This window comes from Meleagris gallopavo, chromosome 11 (assembly GCF_905368555.1).
Source record: "Meleagris gallopavo chromosome 11, MGAL_WU_HG_1.1, whole genome shotgun sequence".
Lineage (NCBI taxonomy): Eukaryota > Metazoa > Chordata > Aves > Galliformes > Phasianidae > Meleagris > Meleagris gallopavo.
In genome coordinates this window covers 15,398,415-15,421,570 of record NC_139414.1, presented here as the reverse complement: position 1 = coordinate 15,421,570, position 23,156 = coordinate 15,398,415, and the positions used below count along the sequence as shown (strand labels likewise).

The 23,156-nt window shown below is 52.0% G+C and overlaps 1 long non-coding RNA gene across 1 annotated transcript in view; it reads left to right on the top strand.

The window, feature by feature from the left end:
- The window catches only part of LOC104912675 (uncharacterized), a 29,072-nt gene that overhangs the window by 3,734 nt on the left and 2,182 nt on the right, over positions 1–23,156 (top strand). Inside the window, exon 2 of the long non-coding RNA XR_014885585.1 lies at positions 14,347–14,417. This is a non-coding gene — a long non-coding RNA (uncharacterized LOC104912675). The remainder of the gene's footprint in view (positions 1–14,346; positions 14,418–23,156) is intronic.

Sequence of the window (23,156 nt, the reverse complement as noted above, 5' to 3'; positions counted from 1 at the left end):
CATGGTGAAGAGTGCCCCCCTCTTTGTTGGGGATGGGAGAATGCTCCTGTACGTGAGTACAGCAAACAGAGGGGTGCAGGCACCCCAGCCCTCTTCCCAAGGGTGCCTCTGCAGCATCTCAAGCATTGTGTTGCCTCATTGCATTGCACTGTGTTGCAATTCATTGCACTTGTTTTCCACTTTGCTGCAGTGCACAGGATCCTCATGTGCCCCGGCTGCACCACGTCCCCACGGTGAGGTCCCCTCCATATTTCCCCTGCAGGGAATGCAGTACCTTGGGAGCTGTTGGCCTCTGGAAGCAATTTAGCACGGGACGTGGCTATTAATTTAAATAGATTACAGAAATTTGAACTAAGCTGCATATAAATCTTCTGACCAGCTCTTTAGGCCTCACTCTCTGTTGTTTACACATTTTTGTTTTAAAGAAGCACTTATTGATTTCTGAAGCTCAGACGCTTTGCTCAGAGCTCACCTCTCCAGGCGCGGTGGCAGCGCTTTGCTCCTGCACACGTATCACCTTTCAGAGCTACTGTGAGCGAGACGCAGATGTTGTTGGGTCTCAGGTAAAGCCATCAAAGGTGGACGCTCAATCAAGTTTGACATCATCTCCAACCTGAAGGCAAACGGCTTGGTTTTGATTAGCAGCCCGCGGGGCCGAGCTGAGCCCGTATCAGCGCTGCTGCTGCTACTCTACCTGAGTTGCAAAACCACAGATGGTAATTATAACGATAAGTGCTTACAGATTTCCTAACAACAAAGATAATTTGTTTGCTCCATGCCTTGTTAGAAGGGGAATTTTGTTCTGGTGGCTGGGTGGTTTGGGGATCAGCCATTGCCCTTTCACCCCTCTGTCCCCGACGTGGCCGCTCCCCTCCGTGCGCTGATGAAATGCTGATCCCACGCGAGGAGTGCCGGCACCACGTAGGGGGGATGCCCTGAGCAGAGGGAGTGCTGCCAAAACCACAGCTTTTCTCCCACCTGAAGGTGAGCCCACGGGCAGCCCCGCGTGGAATCTGCCTGACGGAGTTCCCGTGGACGGCACGGAGCGGGCACTCAGGACGCAGCCTCACTTTCTGGCTCCCTCTGATGACCCTGGAAGGCCGCGGCTTGTTAAGTGCCCGCTTTGCTTTCCAGAGATCCCTTCCGGCTGCCAAGTGTGCTCGGCAAACAAAAGCATTCCTCTCTGCTCCGGGGCCGCAGCGGCCGCCCGTATGGTGAGCAGACGGAGGCGATTAGCGCACACAAGGGCTGCCCCGCTCCTATCCTTGTGCACGGCCCGAGACCCCGGGGAGAAACTGCTGCTGCGGTAGGGACCCCTCCTAAAGTGCCCTTGTACCTCTGCACAAGCTCGCATTAGCCCTGTGCAGGCACAGTACCTGTGGGGTCCTGTTCTTGTTTCCCCTCTTTCCCAGCTTGGATCAGATGTTTTTCTCCAGGCCAGCAGTGCTTGGGGTAACTTGGGAAGGTGATATCGATCTTGTCTGTATTTGTTGCTGTAATGACTCACAAGTTCTGTCTGTGAGCAGAAATGTTTTGGTGGTGCCGGACGGCTAACCTGCATGTCTGGAAGTGTAGGAATTCCAACAGAATTGGGGAACCAGTGTTTTCTTGGATTCCTCAAGGAAATTACACTAATTGCATCAAGCCTCAGGTCTCTGCAGGGCGCAGATGCAATAGGATGTCCCCAGGGCTTGTCCCTGGCACCGTGGGGGATCCAGCAGACTCAAGCCTTTGTGCTGCTGCAAGACGGAACCATCAGTGCACTGTCTCATGGCATGGCTATGGGCAGCGAATGGGGCTGAGCAGAGCCCTGAGCTCATGGCATAGCTGGGACGTGTGCCCTTGACCACAGCAGTCAGATTGTGGCTACAGGCACTGCTTCACTGTTATTATTACTATTATTATTATTATTTTGAACCGGTTTTAGTATTTGGGCTCTCCCAAGTGCCTACGCCAACATCTGCACGCAGGCGCAGCGTGTGGTGTCACAGCGGAATGAATAGGACGGCTCCACAGGATAGCCCTAAACAATGGTCCCACGTTAATCAGCTTAATGTTAATCAGCTTTCTGCACTGCTCGGATGTAAGGGAGCTCCGGAGCGGGACGCGCTTCCATGGAACAACGCTGGAAGCAGGACAGCGTGCGGCCTGCGATGCTCCACGATGGGCTTCATTTATCCATTAACTCCCAATTTGCCTCCAGGCTCAGAGCATGGAAAAAATTAGAGCAAAAAAGAGAATTTTTCCGGAAGCTCTAAGTGAGGAAAGGAAGCTTGTAATAGAAATAGTTTTTGACCTTAATTATGGCTTCTAATAGAAGGAGTTGTGCAGGCTCAGCAGTGGGGCTGGTGAGCAGCTGGGGGTGTGAGAGAGTGATGCCGTGACCCCCAGCCCAGCAATGCCAGTTTAAGCCATGCGGGTATGCAAACACTGACCTGGCGTTAGGCAGTGGTGGGAGCGGGAGGGATTAACTGCTGCATGGGAAGCACATTGCCTTCGGGGTCAGGTCAGACCTCCTTACTCTGGAAACCTGCTCTTGTTATTGCTGCTCTCAGCCAGGGATGGGTCACTTGGCACCGCTTGGGAGCAATCGCGTTTGGGGTTAACGTGGTCTGGAAAGCTCCGCTTGGGGCAGGAAGGGATGCTGCCCTTTGGGGAGGGCTGCAGAGCCCTGATTCATACCCTCACCCTGTGCTGTGGGGCTGATGGAAGGCTCATCCTCGTGTCACCCTCGTGCCTCCTACTCTCAGCTCCCAGGAGCATGCAGGAGCCAACTGCTCTTCTGGGTCCTCAAATGTGCTAGGAAACCCCAGTGCTGCCGGGGGTGGGGCTGCTCGGAAAATTCTGGTTTCCTGCTGGAGATGCAAACACGTTAGTTCCCCTCCATTGCCTGTGCCTCCGTGTAGGCTGCGGAAATACTGCAAATGTTCCACACACAGACACTTAACCCTTTGGAGCTTCCATATATAGCATTAAATAATGTAAAGAATCATCCCTTGCATTTTGTCAGTTACTGTTTTAAAGTTCTTATCACATCTATTTCTCCTTACACCAAGGTTTTTGCAATGTGTGGGGGAGATCCGTCTCCCTCCCTGCCTAGTTTATCTATAATTCAGGACATTTTTACACTTAGGTTATAATTGACTTTTCCACGCTGCAGCGACTCAAACAATAACTATTAATATTCAGCAGTCTACAGCGATAAAGATTTCCATTTACTCTCTTTTACTTAACCGCGTGAGTATACGGCATCCTATCTCGCACGGTTAACACTGAATTCATTCATATTTATTTTTCATTTTCCAGTGTAACAATATTGAAAGAATGAACAGCATGTTGGGCAGCCCTGCGTCCCAGGGATCCTGACCTCAAAAACTGATGCTTGGGGTTGTGGGCAGCGCTTGGGGATAGGGCGCACTCATACATCACTTCAGCACTGGGTCGCCCTCCCCACTCCTTCTTCCTGGCCTGGGACCAGCAGTGCTGCCAGCTATTAGCCCGCCTGCTGCTCACTGCCCTGGGAGCCATCTCAGGGTGAATGAATGAATAAACACAACGGCATTTAGCGAGATCTGAAAGGAGATGTGATGATAATTTCTTCCCTGCAAATTGTACGCGCTCATGTTTTCAGCGCACTGAAGGCAATTAGGGCAGAGCGGAGAGCTGGCAAGATGAGGGGCGACGCTGAAGAAGCTGCAACCATGGAGCCATAATAACAATTTAGATTCTATTTAGATACAAGTGGCTACAAGTCGCGTCTCAATATTGAATCAATTGGCACAGACAAATGGCTTAATACTGAGACATTTGTTTGAGGGGAAGGAGAAGGAGCAGCCTTTTAGAGACTGCCAGGTGGGGTGGATGGGCAGATGGGTAGAGGGAGAGGTGGATGGTTGGATGTGTGGGTGGATGAAAGGGCAGGTGGGTAGTTCAGTGGATGATTGGATGGACGAGTGGATGGATGGACAGGTGGATGGACGGATGGGATGTTGGGTGGATGATTGGGTAGATGATTGGATGGTCAGGTGGATGAACGGGCAGGTGGATGGCTGAGTAATTGTATAGATGGGACAGTGGGTGAATGGTTGGGTGGACAAGTGGATGGTTGGGTGGCTGGATAGGATGGGTCATTGGGTGAATGGTTGGGTGGACGGTTGGATGGATGGATGGGTGGTTGAATAGATGGGACGTTGGGTGGATGGTTGGGTGGATGGCTGGATAGATAGGATGTATGGATGGGTGGATGTATGAGATGAGCTCTGAGCAGTGGGAGGAGCAATCCTACGGGAAACAAATTGCTTTTCTTGCAGCTTTCAGCATTCTGGGATGGCTTATGCTAGGCATCGATTGGAGAGGTATTTTTAGAGGCAGTCTGGTATTTGTTAACCTTCTCATGCAGAGTGGAGCTTTCTTCTCCAAAGCATGTGTGCGCGCACGCGTGTGGAAGGCAGGGAGAGATCCTTCCCGAGATAAGGCGCAAGGAGCTGACCCCGGCGCAGCGCCGCGCGCAGCTGTACAAACACGCGGCTGCCCCGCGCCCTGCCTCCTCCTGGCGAGCGGGATTGGTGACACTGGAGAATGCTTTGCTGTCATTAGCTAATTGAGCTGCTGATGTTAAGAAAAGGTTATGTATTTCTCCTGGTAGTTTTTCTTTGTAAAACTCTGACACGGATCTCTTGCCATAGCAGTAATAATGCCCCAGCTGGGGAGTTGGAGCAAATGTTCCCTTTGGTGGGGATTTTTCTTTTCCCCCCTCTTTTCCTTTTTCCCTTCCAAGGGGGGGCCCAGAGCCAGACGTTGACCACTGTAAGCGATACCTCCCAATGCTGCCCCGCGTGGGACCACCAGCAAAGCGGCCCTGGGAATTGAGTCCCAACCACTACGAAGTGGGACAAGGAGAGATGCACCATGCGCAGCCATGGTGTTGTGTGGATGCACACATGCTTTGTGACCACTTGCACTGCATGTTGCCAGATGCTTGCAGGGATGCTACACTACATCTGCATTGATCCATTAGCACCAGGTGCCGGTGGCTGTACAGACATGGGGAAAGACTGAGCCCCACCAGGAGAGTGGCAGCACATCGAGTGTGCAGGGCTTCACCTGCATGTCTCCCATGCTGACACCGTGCCAGTGAAGCACATCTTGCTGTGTTTCTGCTTATCCAGCCACTTCCCGCCTCCTCTATTTGGCATTCCTACTGACTCTGCCTCCATCTCCTCTTATATTCCCCAGCCTCATTCCTTTTTGGCACAGTTGATTCCTTGCAGCCCACGGCACTGTGCCTGCTTGGTGCCAGACATCCCCACAGCACTGCTTGGGGAAAGGCACAGCAGTGCTCCATGGCACCGACCATGATCCTCAGCAGCCACCAGGTTACAATCCAGCTGGAGGTGGTCGTGACCACAGAGGTCACTGACCCCAGCGAGTCACCCAGCCCCTCTGCCAGCACAGCACACACTGCCTGCTCCTTAATTAATCCCAGGCAAAATTAATCAGCTGACATCCGACAGCTGGGGAGCGGCTGGAGGGCACCGGAGCTGCAGCCAGGGCTGGCCCTGGGGCACGGCAGTAGGGCTGTCCACACCAGGACCGCTTTCTGCTCCCTCTGCATGGCTGCAGGTCCTAGGAGCCCCCCCCACCCCTTGCACAGAAGCAAAATGAAAGGACTGCTGTGATGGGCTAAGTCCCTAGCAAAGGTGACAGCGAGATGGCTCCAGCGCATCAGGACGGCCCCAGTTGGTGCCATGAGTGGGGCATGAGGCTTAGCCTACCCTTTCCACACCCATTGCACCCTCCTTGTACAGCGCGTGGGAGAAGTGTGACACGGCATCTCATCAGGCAGTACCTGGCACTTACCGGGGGTCTCCTCCTGGAGTTCTGCAGGGTGGTGGGCAGTGTTTCCGCCTATACCGCCATTGGGGTTTTTCGTTCAGCATGGCCAGGATACAGATGCCATTCCCCAGGGCTGTCCCTGCTGGCTGTCCCTCACAGCTGAAAGATGCTTTCCTGTATCTGCAGAGCAAATCCATGCTGGGACCGGACTGCAGCACGGCCATTCTCTTGTCCCTCGGCACAGTGATGGTGCCTTTCCTAACCCTACTCTCACTGCTTTCCCTCCTGCTGCCGGCTCCCCACTCAGGCTGAGCCTTTAATCCATCCCCGGCAGTGCTGCCGCCTGCAGTGCTGATTGCAGGAGGGGGTGCCGGAGCTAACGATCCGATCCCATCGATCCGTGAATCTGTAATGAGGCTCCGGTTCAGATTAATCAGTCATTAGGCCAAAATGCCAACGCAGTGCCTGGAAACTATTTGTCTTTGCTGCTGCGTTTTATTTATTTCACTCAATGTGACTCCAAAGGGCTCCATCCTTCCCTCACAGAAAGCACCAGCCCTAGTGCTGGTGACCCCATTCCTGCAGAGGATATTGGAAAGCAGTAATAGGATCGGGAGCGAGCTGAGGTGCATAGGGCTGAGCTGCCAGAACTGCTTACCGTGAGAAATGGAAGGATCCCCATCGGCCGATCAAAGGGGAGGAGACCTGAGCTGCACCGGGGGAAGATATCTGATAGCAGAGACTCCTCCAGCTCAGCAGGTAAAGCAGGATGCCACAGCTGGAGGTTTCAAAGGGGAGAAAAAAATGAATTCAGACTCAAATATGTGGTTGGGAGAGGAGTTAGCCACTGCAGTAAGGAGATGCTGTAGGTCTGAGGATGGGGTCCTACAGGGATGGAGTCCTTGAGGGATGGGCCCCTGATTCTACAGGTGTTACTTGGATGCTGAGCTCTAATTCCCTGTGGCTGATGGAGGTGAGCATCCTCCACCCTGCAGAAGGCAGTGCTGATGATGCCTAAAGCTCATCTCTACTCTGAGCAATGGATAAAACCAAAGCATTTGGGGATGGGGTACGTGAGGAGCAGGATGAAGATACCGACAGAGCAGCCATGTCCCTCCATTCAGAGTGAGAGGTGCTGGGAGCTGGTTGGGGCTCCTTGCTGGAGGAGGGGAGTTTATTGGAAAACACCTGGAATCTATTAGGGCTGGAAGATGGAGTCAAGGTTTTGCCGCCTGCAGGCAGCTAAAGTATAAATAGCGGCAAAGGGTTTGTTTTGACTACTTTAAATTGTGCAGGTTTCATGCCCTGAGAATTGGGAGTTTGAAGCTGCTCCTAACGTAATAATCCTCTCGCTTCCCCCTCCCGCCTGACTGGCCAGGAATCCGCACCTTGTTCTCTTCTCCTTCTCATTCCTCTCTTTGTTTGACTATTTTCCCCATTTCCCATCTGTTTATCACAAACCTCCCTCTTCCTGGAGCCTTTGGGAGTCTCCGAGCAGGGGAGGGTTGGAGATGTTGTTGCACACAGGGAAGCGGAGGGGAAAGTTTGGAGCTTTACAATGAAAACCAGAGATCTCTGGACAAAAATAACGAGAAAACAAATCCAAATGCTGAGATGCTGGGACAGACCCTCTGTGTGATGGGGTGACACCAAGTCCCAGCTGCGGACCAGTGGGGACTGTTAGTGGGGAGCATCCTCTCCTGCTCCCATGGATGCTGCAGGTGCTAATGCCATGGTAATAGAGCAGTGTGGGGTTCCTAATGGAAATGCTACATCACTGCTGGTGTGGACTGCCCTTGGTTCCAGTGCTAGTAATTATTGCTCCTTTCTAGTGCCGATGCCACCACACCCAAGTGAGTGATGTTTGTGGGCAAAGACAGATGCATGCCCTGCTCTGAGGAGGTTTTGCTCCAAATTAGGCCATAGAGGAGGAGGAGAAGGAGGAAGGATGGGGGTGAGCAAGGGCTGAGTGTAGCCACCAAACCCCCCAGTCTTCCCTTGCCCCCAGTTTCACCTGCCCAGGAGAGTAATGTTTCAGCATTGCTGGGTGCAAACCAAGCTGCCCAAGGATGCAGCATGCTGCAGGGGTGCAGTGCTCGATGCATTGCGGTGGGGAATACGAACCCCAGAGCTGCAGCATGGCCCCAACCCCTCTGCATCAGCATGGCGGGGGGCCGGGGCTGCCCCCTGCAGAGGACAGTGGTTTTTCCCCAACCATCTGTGCTGGAGACCTGTGAGTCAAACCCCGCTGACAAGCCATCTGGGGTGTCCAAACGGCTGCACATGGTGCCATTTATTTTCCTATTTTTCCTTTTAATCATTGCTTTATTTCATCTGCCCGGTGAGCAAAAAGCCCTGTAAAGCAAAGGATTGATGAGCTGGAAGGAGGCTACCCCGTGAGTGCAGGTGTTTGCTCCATGTCCTGTGGTGGATAGCTGATGTCATGCCTGGAGGTTATGGGACAGGAGGCGAGAAGTGGGGTCAGGCAGCCTGCAGACAGCAGCCAGAGGCTCATCCACAGAAATAATCCAGGCTGCAGCCACCCAGCAGCATCGCATAGCCTGTAAGGGGGGGCTGAGCGTGTTCTGGGATCGGTAGGAGTGGGAATGGGGGACTGTCATGGCAAAGTGTCCTGCCATGGGCTCAGAGGGACTTCCCATGCTCCCCCTTGGGTATCCCTTACTGGAGCTATAACTGGGGAGCAGCAATGCCACGTGCCCAGGCACATCTAGAGGGCAGCTTAGGGGACGTGTAGCCAAAGCAGCAGTGGCACATTTTTGGTATTGGGAAAGGCTGCCCATGTTGCACAGCTTGGCTGGGGGGCTGCATCCTGTGAAAGGACACAGGGTATCATCAGCCTCACCATCACCTTGCTCACCCGACTCTTCCAGAAACAAGAAAAGCTCAGCAGCTCCTCTGAGAGCTGCTCACAAGGACGTGCTTCTGCTCTTCATGCTTTTTTCTTTTAATCCAGTTGAAGGAACAGAAGTGATGAAAGCAGCTTGGCTATCAGCTGCAAGGAGGGATGCTCTGCCTCGGGGCCGGGTGTAGGGCATCCTGCCACCATGGGGCCGTGGCTGTGTGTCCCAGTGCTGGGGTGTCCCAGATGTGACCGGGCCACCGCAGAGCGGGGGACGCACGGCGAGCTGATGTCCTGCACCCGCGGTGACTGCACACGTGCTCAATCTTGCCTCCTTTCACGTGGAATGAGAGTGACACAATTAGATGGAGTTATTTACTTAAAAGGAAGGCTGGGGCCGGACGCGGGGTGCTGGCAGCCCGGCGTTTCGCACATCATTATGTTCCCCTCGCGGCTTTGAAGTGGCGGGGCCAGGGCAGCTCTGGTTCCCCATGGGCTCCCCATGCCCCAGTGCAGGCAGCGGTGGCAAAGAGGGAGCAGAACCCACTAACACACACTTGGGTACCCATACCCATGGTGAGTCACTGACACGTGGCAGCAGGGAAGGGACCTCCAAGCCTCAGGCTGCCTGTTGTCCCCATCCCATTGGGGACCCCCAGCAGGTTCCTCAGCCCGGCCCCAGCTCCACCGGACACACTGCGGGTTTCCGCCAGCCGCCGCGTCTCAGCTGCTGCTGCCAAAAGCTGGGGGAGCGGAGCCAAGTCAGGCAGGCGGGAGATAAATCTGAGTGCTCCTTGGCTGCGCCAGCCTTTGCTCCTTGATTAATTGGAGGCAGCAGTTCTCCTCGTGCTCCGTTCCCCCTCCGAGGGCCTGGCAGGACATGGAACCACCGAGAGCAGCGTTTGTCCTTATGAGGAGCATCCTTACGTTTGCAGCAAAAGAAGGGTCGGGTGCTGGCTGCTAGTGGAGGCAATGGGGATAAATGCAGGGCTGAGCCTCTGCCCTGTGAGTGGAGCAGCCTCACACCATGAAATATTCAGAGGCCATTGCAAGAGGCTGTTAGATCCGACCGCTTGCAGGATTGCTTTCTTCCTTGACAAAAGCCTGGCGTCCACCTCAGGTTAAAGCTAATCTAAACAGTAGGGAAAAATAAACACACAGGATGTGAAGGGGGAATGATAGCTCCAGCACTAAAAAGGCAGGGAAGTGGGAACTGGCGGCTGCTGTTTTATTAGCCGCGAAGCACCAAAAACCTCCTGCGAGATGCACAGTCACAAGTTAGATGTTAGGAAAAATGTCTTCTCAGAAAGAATGGTGGTGCACTGGCACCATCACCATTCAAGAACCATGGAGATGTGGCATTGAAGAGCGTGGTCAGTGGGCTTGGTGGGGATGAGTTGTGGTTGGACTTGGTGATCTTATTCTTTCCATCCTTAACCATTCTATGATTCCATGAAAACATGGACCCTGAGCAGCAGTAGCCCTGGGGGAAGATGGCATCCAAGGGCTGGCCATGCCCATTGGCCCAGAGGCTCTGAGTTGCACCCAGAACAGGGAACTGGGCAGGCAGAATCCACCTTTTGGGCACACTGAACTAATGCCAGGAAAGAAGAAAGAGAGAGATTCAAAGCTATGGTTGTTGTAGGAGAGATTTATTTTTGTTTTGCAACGTCTGTGTCTCTGTTGTAAAACGTATGAGCTGCAAAGGAACGTAAATCTTTATGTTTGCAATATTAACTTCCCATTTCCAGGCTGAAGTAGTTATGGTTCTTTCTAATTCTCTTGGAAATATTCTGTGTGTTTATCCTTTTCCCCAGATGTTTATGTAACTTCCTCTGGAAACTTCACTTTTTAGTTAATTAACTTTGTGTCCAGACGTTTCTGCACTTGGTTCCCTTGTTAATATCCCATTAATACAGTGGTGCAGCCCCAGCGGTGCTCGGCGTGGGGATTTCAGAGAGGCTGCAGCAGGACAAAGCAGCAGGCACTGCCTGGTTTTCCCCATCAGACAGGGATCTGGAGGCACGGTAGTACGCATCAGTCTGCTTTGAGGACTCAAAGATTTCCAGGTCTCATACAAAGCCACCACAAAGTGGCCTGTCCAAATCCCCTCCCAAACCCGTGCAGCCAAGAGGCACTTGTTCACACCTGAAGCCTTAATTTGGATGCTGGTCATTCCCTCTCTGAGATAATTAATTGGAGGTGTTAGAATAACCCTTCCCAATGCCTTCTGTAACAAGGCTCATAGCTGAACAGATCTGAATTAACTTTTCAAGCGCCACACCACCAGATGGACGCACTACTGAAGGCTTTGCTAGGAATTGGATCCTCTGGGTTCATTAGGATGCATCCAGCTGCTGCTCCCTCCCTACGAATTCTGCCTTTCAATCCAAAGACAAAATGCCAAAGCAGTCTGGGCTGGCAGGTCTGTGGGTTTTAAGCCACTCCAGTGCTGTATTTTGGGGATGCAGTGATGCCTCTTGCATCCCACAGAGGAGATGGATGGTGCAGCAGCCTGACTTCCATTGCCCTGTGCATTGCATTTCAATGGAGCCTTCTCTGTCTCCTTAACAAGAATGACACCTCTTTGCTTATTGTCTATTAACTTGAGAGGTGAGCACATCAGCCGGCAGAATCAGAAACATTTACCATGAAAAGTAAAAGCTGAAATCCCATTTTCTACTGCAGCTCAATGGGAAATGCTCCATCAAGGCCAGGCAAGACCACGGGCAGCACTGAAGCCTTAATTTGGATGCCAGACGACACACTGCAGCCCGCCAGTAGCACTGTCCTCCAGCCCTGGGACAGAACAGCATCTCAGCAGCACTGGAATCAAAGGCCAAAAACCCATTTCTTCCCTGGTGGAAAGCTGAGAAGGTCCCACCAGCAGCTTGGGATGGGGGCACAGGGAGACCCGTTCCTGCCCTCCCAGCACAGCCCTTTAGTTCAGGGGATTTGAGTTTCCATTAGTGCCCTTTCTCCTTTACATCAGCATTTCCACGGCTGCTTAACTTCAGTGCATTTCATTAGCACAGAGGTTTCTGTCGATATTAGGAAGTCACTGTAATCATCAGAGGGATTTGCATGGCTGTTAGGCCGGGAGCGTCGCTACTTGGTAGTGATTTTGGGGGCATTTTTGTACAACTACCTTCAACACACGTCCCGTTGGCAGGGACTTTGTACCTCTGTGTCCCCAGGGCACTTCATCATGGTTCTGGTGGAGCGAAGGCAGCAGTGGAGACATCAGCCCCACCCAGGAGCTGTTTGTGTCCACCAGGATGTCCGTACTCATTGGGATGCTCATGGCCATCAGGATTCCTTTGGCCACCAGACCACCTGCACCCATTAGGATGCCCATGTCCACCAGGATACCTATACCCATTGAGATAACCAAAGCCATTGGGTTACCCATGGCCACCAGGCCACCCATACCCATTGGGATGCCCACACCCACCAGCACACTCATGCCCACTAGGATGCCTGTACCCAACATTTGCCGCCTGGTAGTGCCGTGGAGATGGCACTCAATCAGTGAGCACACAGCTCACTGCCATCGGGAGCACAGCGTGCCAACCTCTCACTGTCACCTGTCTTCCACAGCACCCTTCCTCCTCCCCCTCTTATCCTTTGCTGGCATATGCCATGCAGCAGGGGCAGCAGGGGCAGCAGAGGCAGCACAGGGAGGTTGGGCTATGGAGATGGCTGCCTGCCTCTTCCCACTTCCCCAGCACACTTCAGGGCCAGCGAGCCTTCTGTGGACAGTGCAGTTCTGTTTTGCATCACCGCTTTGAAAAACCCTTGGAGAGAGCAGTGATTTATGAGAGGTTTCTTGTACGGGGGGAAATAAACCTCTGACCAGACCCGACTGAAATCCACACTGCTTAATTTTCTGTGGAATCAGGATTTTACCCCTATCTGAGGATTTTGCTTCTTTCCAAGAAAAACAAGCAGTGCCGCTCTCACAAGCAGCCGCGTTCTCTCCGGTGCGGTGCAGGGCCGGCTGGGCACGGCTCCCTCCTCCGCCCCATCCCAACCCCACGGGTCACAAATCACAGCAGTTCCTACCGGCGCTGAAGCGAGAACATCTGCTAGGAAAGTCAACAGTCATTAATTAGCTTTTAACTGGGAGATAGAGAAGCGGGAGAGAGGCACGGACCCCTTTAATGAGAATAAAAGGTGTTTAAGCTTAGAGGAGCGCAGGAGCACCGTAGTTACTTTGTAATACGATAAGGGGCTGGGAATTTAAACCAGCAACTGAGATTTCTGTGAGGGCATTTTGGGTGCAGGAGCACATCCCGTGGCCATGAATCCTAGGAGGGAGCAGTGCTGGATAACTGCAATGCCTATAGCTGGAGGTGGGAGCAAGGAGAATATATCCCAGGTGTGCCCAGCAGGGAGCTGAGCCAGGTGCTGCTGGGTTAGGGTGGGAAGAGTGAAAAGGTGGTTGGACCCGGTTCAGCATCCCAGCACATGTGGGACAGCTGGTCCCCATCAGAGCAGGTGGGCTGGGAAAGGTGAGCCTATAAAAAAGGCAGAAGGAGAAACCAAGCAACAGGTAGCAAAGGAAAGGGGATTGTGGATTGGCCCTGTGCTTGCTCTGCCTTCCCTTCCCAAGCCTCACTGTAGGTAATGTGATTCTGAACAGTGAGAAAGCAGCACTGACAGCCCCGGAGGAAAGGAGGAGGGCTGCTTATTGGAGGGCAATCTACTGACAGCAGCTGTAGGTATATAATTACCACTATGATACGTTAAGAGTTAGTGCGTGTACCCTCTGCAAACGGGTGGCTCTGAAGTTGCGAGGGAAAGGCTGGTATAAGAAGACACTCAGTTAATTAGTTAATTGAGACTCTTTAGGAAATGTTTCTTCAACTGGCTTTTTTCTCTCCCCCTCTATTTCTGTAACCATCAGCTCGGTTGCTGCTCATCCTTAAAGCAAAATCCTACCCTAAATGGATGCGCAGTGTGTGTCTGAGCAGGGGCTGCTCTGCATGAAGCCAAAGAGGCTGGTAACAAATCTCTGCTGAGGGGAGGTGTTCACCTGGTGGATGCTGATTTCTTTGCATAGCCTGATTTCTGTGGTACAGCGTAAAATGAAGCATGATGGCTCTCTGTATTTAAACCCTCACCCCCCTCTCTGGGGTTTGTGCTCTCAGCCCCTGGCACTGCCCTGCTGAGGGAGCAGAGGAGAGCATCCCCAGCTCTGCGTGGGCAAAAGGGTATAATTGGAGTTGTTTGGATTTAAAAATTAAAATAATTTGGGTTTATTTGGGAAGGTTCACACAATGTCAGTTTCCATTGGATGGATGAGAAGCAGTGGTGCCCAGCTGCAGAGCTCTGACAGCTCTTCCAGATAGCAGCCATCCGTGGGGCTGTTTGAGTTGGAAGGGCCCATTAAAGGACATCTGGTCCAACCACCCTGCAATGAACAGGGACACCTATAGCTCCATCAGCTGCTCAGAGCCCTGTCCAAACTGACCTTGAGCTTCTCCAGGGACGGGGCATCCCCACCTCTTTGGCTGACCTGTGCCAGTTGTTCCACCTTTCCCTTAATCTCCAAATCTTGTGCCATTCTTTGCCTGATGGAGGAGAAGAATTTCCTGGTTACCACACGTCATGTTAATTTTGCTTTGTATTTATTTCCTCTCTTGCAGCCCCCTGAGCCCCCTGTTGATTTGTTCTGCCAGCGCTGAATCAATCCGACTGCGATTTCATTCTGTTGGTGGTGAGTTTTTAAGTGGTGGTGTCTCACAAGTTCGTTAGTGAATTCCCTTAATAACCCGCAGCGTATGCCGCTCTGCCCGGCTGCTTTGCGTGCGCTGGGTTTGCCGAGCGCTCCCCTACGTGCTTTTTATCAGTAAGTGTATTTACAAGGTCTTCATTACTTCCTAATTGACCATGCCTCTTCTCTTTAGTTATCGCCTTAAAGAGCAATTTAAAAAAGCAATTCAGCAACAGCCATTCCAGAGCTCTTCATCCCTCCCAGCCCCTTTCTCATTTATTATCATCCTTCTGTCTCACTAGCATTTCTTTTCCCTCATGCCTATAAGCCATACGTATTCCCCAAAATGTTTTATCAACGCTCCATTCCTACCCTTCAGCTGCCATTGGTCCTGGCAGTCTGTTGGGGCTCTCCTTGCAACCTATGCTAAAAAATGCCAATTTAATCTTTGTGTTTTGGGGTTTATTGCCCCCACTCCTCCCGCTATTGCCCCGCACAGCAGACGCTCACTCGGCCACTAGAACAGTGTTCCAAATCCCTTCTAAATCTCTGTCACTGTACCCAGCAGAGAGGGAAACAGCTCTGGGTCTGGTGGAGATCTCAGGGCGCCCCACGGTGTAATGTCTTCCTTCTCCTTCGCCTTTGAAAAACAGCCTTTTTTTCCTGTGTTTTGTCTTCTGTGTCTTATGTTGCTTGACATGTCGGCTGGTTTTGATCTTTTCCTTTCTGCATTACGAAATTGTCAGCTGTGTAACCTAGAAACGGGGCTGGCTGAATGATATGTTTGCAAATAATAATTGTTAGAAGTTTTTCTCCCTCTCTTCCATGAGCCATGCCTGCCCCACTGGGGGATGTGCCCTCAGGGAGCAGCGGGCTCTGCCATCCTCAGCTCCATGATGGGTACGGTCCCAGGTGTTACTGACGAAGCTGGAGTGCCTCCCCGTCCATCCTCATTTAAATTAAACACTGACAAATTCTCCCAGCCGCGGCGTTCATCCATCTCCTAAGCTGTCCGATCTGCACAGCCACTTCACAACTCTCCTGGCTGTGCGGTTAATGTGTCCCTGGGCTGGCTGAGTTTCAGAGCTGGCTGCTTTTATTTATTTCCTCGCAGCTGGCCTTGGTTTTCCAAACAGATATCCACCTGTGCCTGCTGCCTCAGAGCAGCCTTTGGCTGCCCCTCTGGGTATGTGACCAGTTCCTAACCACAACCAGCACCTCAAGGATTTGGACATACTGTGGGCAAGGCAATGTGAGTGGTAGGGGCCAACAGGTTGAGCTGTGGCTGCCCTTGGCACAGGGCAGGGCTCCTTGCTGGGGCTCTCCATCAGGGATTTGGAGAGCATGGTGGTGATAGGTCAGTGGTTGGACTGGAGGATCTTAGTTGCCTTTTCCTACACAAGTGATTCCATGTGGAGCTACTGCTCCATCACACATCCTGGACTCGCTGTGGGGAAACCACTGGTGCTTGTGGTTCCCTTGCATCTGCTCACACGCTTGTGATGCTCCGTGGGGTGCATGCTCCTACCCCAAATGCTCAGCCCCTCTCTGCATCAGCCTATATGGGCTGCAGGGGTAACATTCACATCTCAGTCAACACCTCATCCATAAAGTGCTCACCCTTCACTTGTTGGAGCCTGTTCACCTTGGCAATTAGCTCTTGCTCTGCTGCAATTTTCAAGCAAGCTCTTCCTTTCCCAAATCCCTCTAGGACCCCCTCAGAGCATGTTCCTGTGCTATTACAGCTCCTTGTTCCCCCTCTACCCACCCACCAGGGCCAGACATGGATGAAGGTGTTGCACCTTGCCCCTGACATTACTTTCTGCCCCTGCTCTCGTGTCCTGTTGGGAAAATGGGAGAAGCGAATGTCTCCTTTATGTCTGCACAGCCTGGAGGCCTGATAAAGATTCAGGGTGAGCTATCACTGGAGTGAGGAGCAGGGAGAAATCTGAGCTGCATAATTAGGTACTTTGGGGACTGTATCAAAATGCGGCTGACTATAGATTTCCACGTGCTACGTGCTGTTGTCATTGTCATCCACTTCTCTCACTGGTGTGTGGGAGGTGGTACAGTCCAGCGTGACCCCATGGGCCAAGCGTGGTGCTGAGCTCTGGCACCATGTGGTGTATATGGCCTTGGGAAGCAACATGGATGAGAGGGTTCGTGGGAGGGCTGTGTGGGGTTGCCACCTGCCAGCAGGACCAGCTCCCAAATTGGTTAAAAACACATAATTATTCACACCAATCAAAAATTGCAGTGTGCTGTCTCTCTGAAATCAAGACTAAGTTGAAATATAGAAGATGTTCACTGAATGGCGGCAACAACAACAAAAAAGAAATATCAGGCTCTGCTGTTTCTGATGGAAATACTTTAACATTTGCGCAGTCAAACGTTTAGTTTGTCAAACCAAATGGAACTGTCACACCAAGCCTGGGTGAAGCGTTAATTTTCTGGTTCCGGGGTGGTGTGATGCTGCTGATGGGGATGGTCCAGCTGGTGGCACTGAGTGAGCACAGCCTCTGGGATCTCCTCATAAGAAGGCAGCTTGTGGGAACTGGGAAGGCACGGAGTGTTCAGCATTAGGACGCTAATCCAGGAGGTGGAAACCCACCTCCCCATGCGTGCTATGCTACAGAACGTGCTGTGAATTTAGAAAAACCACTTAACTGCTGCCCCATGTTCACCCTCTGTAAGCAGGAGAAATAGTTCTTTCCTGCCTCGACCAGCGTTTGTGGGCTTAAATCCATTAATGTTTGTGGAGTGCTCGGATGTTGGGGTAGTGGGAGCCCTGTAAGACCCAGTGAGAGCCTCTCTGCCTGTTTGTAGATAGCATCTCGCGATATGTAGCAGAGGGCTGAGTGCAGATGGTGCAGCAGTAAATCCTCACGGGGGGAACAACATCTGAAGCACAGAGTGAAATAAGGAGTGAAAACATGTGGTGTGTTGAGGGCTGTGGGCCTGATCTGGAGCAGCCTATTGAGCACCTTCAGGGTCATGCCTGTACCCTACTGAGTGCAACTTTGGGGCTCCCAAATCTTGCATAAAGTCAGGGTTAGGTAAAGATGTTATCATTTACTGAAGTTCTGTGATTGCTTGGGGGAAAGGTGTAGGAGAAAGGTCTTGGTGTAGAGCACAATCCACAGGAAACCCAGCTAGATCTGGGACTTGAACATCCCACTGCCACCTCCTAGGTGGTGTCTGACCTTCTGATGGAGGTATTTGAGGGGAAAAAGGAAAAAAATGCATTTGAAGTGGGAACAGAAACGCCTCTTGGAGGAGCAGTCTGCAGAAGTTCTTTTTGTACAGTGTTTTGTTATTGTGAAAAATTGCCTGTGCTTTTATCTACTCCATGCTGGACTGAAACTTGGAGGTGAGACGTGGTTCACTTCTCAACAAACCTCTCCTGCTCTTGCTTTATGGACCGAAACTATGGGAGAGCCTCCAGCAAAGCTGTTGCCTCTCTTTCTGCCCATACAGAGCAGTACCTCCGCAGTTTCCATTAGCAATGGCTTTCTGCTGCTGGGTTTTCCTCCCTATAATTACTGAGAAATTTGGAACAGTTAAGGCTTCGGATAACAGCAGGGCAATGACCTCCCCAGCAGCTCCACTCTGAGCAGAGGTGGCCTGGGATGCTCGGTCCCCATTGCGGTGTGTGGTGTCTTGTGGCTGTTATTAATGCCTCTGCTTTGCTTACCCAAGTGCTTAGCTGGTTCAATACATTTTCAGACCTGTCCTTACACTATTGTTGGGAAAGATTCATTAGGACTTTGGCTGGAAATTATAGTGACAGGTAGAGCAGGGTAATTTATGGCTTTTCTTGAGGGTTGCGCAATTATTCAATAAGTGTCTTTCCTTCCTCTACCCCCCGCCAGCCACTTGTTGGAAATAAATATTGGATTTGTATGTGGAAAAGTGGGAAACAGCAGAGCCAGGAGTGGCCAGGGGGAGCCCAGCTGGGCTCTTTAGGTAACTCTGCTTATGTTCCTGTGGCACCAATGGGACCTTTCCCAAGTTCTGCCTCCTCGGCACTGCTACCTTTGTCTCCTGGCTGTGCCATGCTTGGTTTGGCATTATGGCCTCTGTCCCCTGTCTGTAGCAGAGACTTCCCCTTTGTATCTCAATTCTTTCAAGAATCAAAGCCAAAAGAACCCCATGGGGCTGCTCGCATCTGCCTCAGGGCACCCCCTGCACACCACTGCCCCCGATATCTGCATCCTCCAGGAAGGCACTGAGGATGCTGATAGTTTCCAAAGCATCTGTTAACGCTGACAGAGTGCAGCCCAGCTCTCTCCACCTTGTGCAAGGATCTGGGGAGCAAAGCAGTCCATCTATGAGCGGCCATCCCTCCGCTCATCGCCTCCCAGAGGAGGCGACCCACAGCACGAACCGGTGTGTCCCGTTGGGGTTGGCACTGCCTGGGGCTTCCCAGCCAGCAGCCTGGGGATGGTGAATCCCCAGAGGGAGATGTGGGATACAGCTGTCTGAGCCGTGTTAGGCTGGGTAAATGCCTGCCTAGGCTTCTTCTTACAAACTTCCCTCTGAGGGTGATCTCAGACCTCAAATCAGGGTTTTGCTCTGCAGTTCCAATGGAGAAGATGCTTGGTCTTGGGGACTTTCTCAGTCTTCATTGCTTCCCATGCTGGGTCCTTTCCCCATGTTCCTGCTGGGCACAGCAGGGCTCAGTGCAGTGCCATACAAGCAGAGGCTCAGGAGCTGGGCTGGGCGCAATGTTGGTGGTGGCAGGATGTCAGTTGAGGTATTGGCTCTGCAGCATTCCCACTGCTTATCTATCCTGCTCCTTATGCGTTTTCACATTTTGTTTGAATTAGTTGGGATTGTTCCTCGCAGCGTGCATGGCTCTGCATTTGTCTACTTTGGATTTCATCTGCCATTGACTGGCCCATTCATCAAGCTCTCCTCGGTCCTTTTGAAGTTCCCTGTAGTCTTCTCTTGTTCTGAATCCTCCATGTAATTTGGGTCCTCTGCCAGATTTTCTCATGACATTTTTCATTCTCCTTTTCCAAATCATTAATGCATCCCTTTAACCAGTGGTTTGAGCACAAAAACTCGGGAAGGCTCCCTTTAGTACCGCAGCCCTCTGGAAGGCGGTCGTTATTAACACAAGTTGTTTTCTCTCTTTGTCTCCAACCCTTCGAGTTACTTTTCTCCATTTGCTCTACAAATGTTTAATTTCCTTAATAGCCTCTCATAAGGGACCTTGTCAAAGGGCTTTGAAACCCCAAACATATTATGTCAAGTAGTTCCCCTCACTTCACTGTTCAGACGATGGGAGAAAGCATCCTGGTAGATCAGAGGCATGTAGCTCCTTTCAGGAACTGGGGCACATCTCGGTTAATTTACGCGTTTTAGAATCCAGCTTCTCACAAAAACCTTCATCTCCAACTGCCGATCCCATCCTGGCAGCCTCAAAAAGAGCCACGTCCACGCATCTGCTAGAGTGAAAGCAATTTCCATCGCCAGCTCTTTGTTAGCAACCAGGTCGAGAGCTGCCGGAGCTTTGGGTGTTTCCCTTTGAACTCCGGCAGCTTTGTGCTGGGCAGCCTGCTGCCATTTTTACTCTTTTTTTGGCATTTTCTTTTGTAGAAACACTTCGTTGTTATCACCTGGAAACAATGGGGCTCTCTGCTGTCCCTGAGAGCTGCAGCCAGTTGGAAAGCATCCTCAGTGCTCCTATAGCCTGGTGTAGTATGGGCAGGTCACGTCACGCCACGCGATAAGATCCGAACACAGCCATGCTGTGCAGAACCTGCTCCACCCGCCGGGTGATGGATGCTGCTCCCTGCCTGTGAATCATGCTCATGGTTGTGTAAGGTTTATGCTGTATTTCTGCGGCCCTTATAAAGTTCTGCACAATTTATATGCATCACTCCTGCGTCGAGCCGTTCATGCTCCTTCTTCGAGGCACTGGGATTTACTCTCCCCTTGCCGCAGCCTGGGGAAATTGCACTGCTGATGGAATGATCCTGGGGCCATGGCACTATTTATTGTTATCAGAAACAATCCCACCACGTGGTGACTTCTGACCACAAAAAAAAAAGGGGGAAAATGCTGCGTTATCTCCAACACCAATACCTATGAATCTTTAAAGAGAAGGAAGTGTTTCCCCAACCAGCGAGCACTTGTGAAGACATTTAACTCTAAGAAAATGTGACAGCTCATCAGAAGAGGAAGCAAAATGGGTTTTAGGATATGGAGGAAGCAGCAGGCACTCGAGGAGCCCAGGCAGGGCAATGAGCCCCAAGGCACTGTCTCCCATTGGGGTCCCCATCTCCATCGTGGGGTCCCCGGCCCCAGCACCCCGGAGAGCTCTGCACCGTGCCCTGCCCAGGTTGGAGCCTTGCTGGCGACTTCCAGGCAGAGTTCTGGCACCGAATTACCTGTCTAGCTGGGATCTTATCTCAGCGTTTATCACTGCCGCCTCTCGCTGTCAGCACTGTTTATAGACAGGGGAACCGAAACCCTATGCTAAGAAATTTCCTCCTCCTCCTCTTTTCTTTCAAATCTGCATCTGTTCCAGACTCCCTTTCATTAGAGACCACATGAAAGCCAAAACAATCCCAGGCTATCAGACACAGAAACCTTCACAAGGTAACCTCCTTTCTGCATGCACCAGGATAAATAAGGCACACCTTGGCTAGGAGGGTTGTTTGGGTCCTGTCCCCCTTGTGTGGGTGCCAATGAGACCTCCCTCACCCCCAGGGCAGTGTGCAGGGTCAGAGATGCAGGGTGTGAAGGATCTCGAGGTCACCATCCCACGTGTCCTATTTGTTGCCTGGATGGTGCCCAATCCTTGGGAGGCTTTGTGACATGTAGTGTGTGCTTGGTGCATTTTTACCTGTGGTAAAACATTTGTGGAGTTACTCTACGAAGAGCAGGGAGGGAGGTAAGGGGCTGACAGCGATTAGGCAGGAAATGGCTCAGCGTGGATGGCATCCATATGGGGGAGCTGAGAGATTTGGCGTCTCGCAGGCACCACTTGATGGATCCACTGATAACCTGGCAACAGAACAGACCTGGGCTCTCTGATTCCTTGCCAGCGGCTCCACCAAAGCCGGCTGGGTCGGCCTTCGTTAACACCTTTCTGGGCTGGGAACCCGCTGGGATGCGTAATGATGACTATAAAGCTGCCTGAGGTTATGGCCCATTCAATGGCCAAAATACTGTCCCCAAAAGCCCCATGGGTTGCTGGCTGGGTTAGATGCAGGGCAAGCTGTAGATGCAGGGCTCAGGTCTGTAATTTCCCTGTGGTTATTTCCAAGATAACTTATTTCAGATTTTTATGATGCTTACAAATTGAGCAACATCTTAAAAACATAATTCAGGCTCCAACGGGTTTTTAACGTGTGTGTTTTTACAGGGAAGCATCAAATATTTTCAAGTGTTGGTAAATTTTGGGGATGGGAGTTGGGAGCAGGAGACAAGGGGAGGATGGTCCTGGCCCCAAAAGGCTTTGAGGGCACTCCTCCCAGATGACTTTTCCCAGCTCCTGCTGGGGCCATCCTTTCTCCTCAGGACACCAACATCCCGCACCGGTGCAGGAGAGGAGAGGTGCGGGGCCAGAGCTGCTGGTGTGCCATAAGGAAGCGATTGAAGTTTTCACAATCTGTTTAAACAGTGACATATGTTTCCTGCAGGCACGGCGGTGTGCTGCGTGCCGAGGTATGGCCACGCATCCCCACCAGTCCCTGCATGTTGCTTCCGTTGGGCTGCTCAGGGGGGAACACGAAGGAAAGCCCTGGAGAGGCAAACCTATCTCAGAACATCATGTCTTCACTGAGATGGAGACAGCTGGATACCAGGTGGCTGGAAGCGCTGGGGATGCTGTGAGCTGGGCAGGCTGGATTAAACCCTACAGCAGCAGGGTTTAAGAGTTATTTGGGGTTTGGAAACATTGTAGAGGTGGAGAAGCTCCTCATGTTGCTGTGCAAGGGGAATTGTCAGGTCACTGTTGGAGGCAACAGGAAAGCAGTGCTGCAGCATCCTGCCCCAAATTGGTCATTGCAGCCATGCAGAGGACGCAAGACCCAGGGTGAGCAGTGTGGGGGCCCTGAAGGCCACTGGGGCTTTCCCTGCCCCATACAGCCTGGACTCCAGCCAATATGAGCCCAGAGATGGTTTGGAGATGGAGGTTGTAAACTTGGTGTGAGAACACAGGGAGGAGAATGGAGTGGAGATTTTACAGATGAGCCATAATCCCAGGACCTCCTCTGTCATTCTGCAGGGCCAGGGTTTCCTTCACACTAGCAACCTGCAAAGCCTACAGGAAAGTGGGAGATGGGAACGGGGCTTCCTGACCTTTAATAGGAATTTTGGCTCTGTGCTCCCAGACAGCTTCCATGCACATGGGGACATGGCAGCACTGGGTCAGTAGCACTTGGTTTGGTGTAACAGATACCCATTGCTGTGCTCATGAGCAGATAGCCAGGTTTACCATGCCTTACTCCTCTGCTTCGCTCCAGACACAGATCTCCTCTGTGCACTGCAAATCAGCACTGCTCTCTCTGAGGTTTTGGCCTCAGCCAGGTGCCTGGAGCACATTGCACTGAAGCTGCGCAAGGGGGGAGATAGTGGGGCTGGAGCAGGTGATCATCATCTCCAGAAAAAAAGCTCTGGCTCCTGAGCAGTGCAGCGGCAGCTTCCTGTGCACAAAACTGCACCATTGCCACCTGGAAGGGGTCGGAAACGGAAGCACTGCCGGGCAGGTTTGGCAGTGAGCTGTGC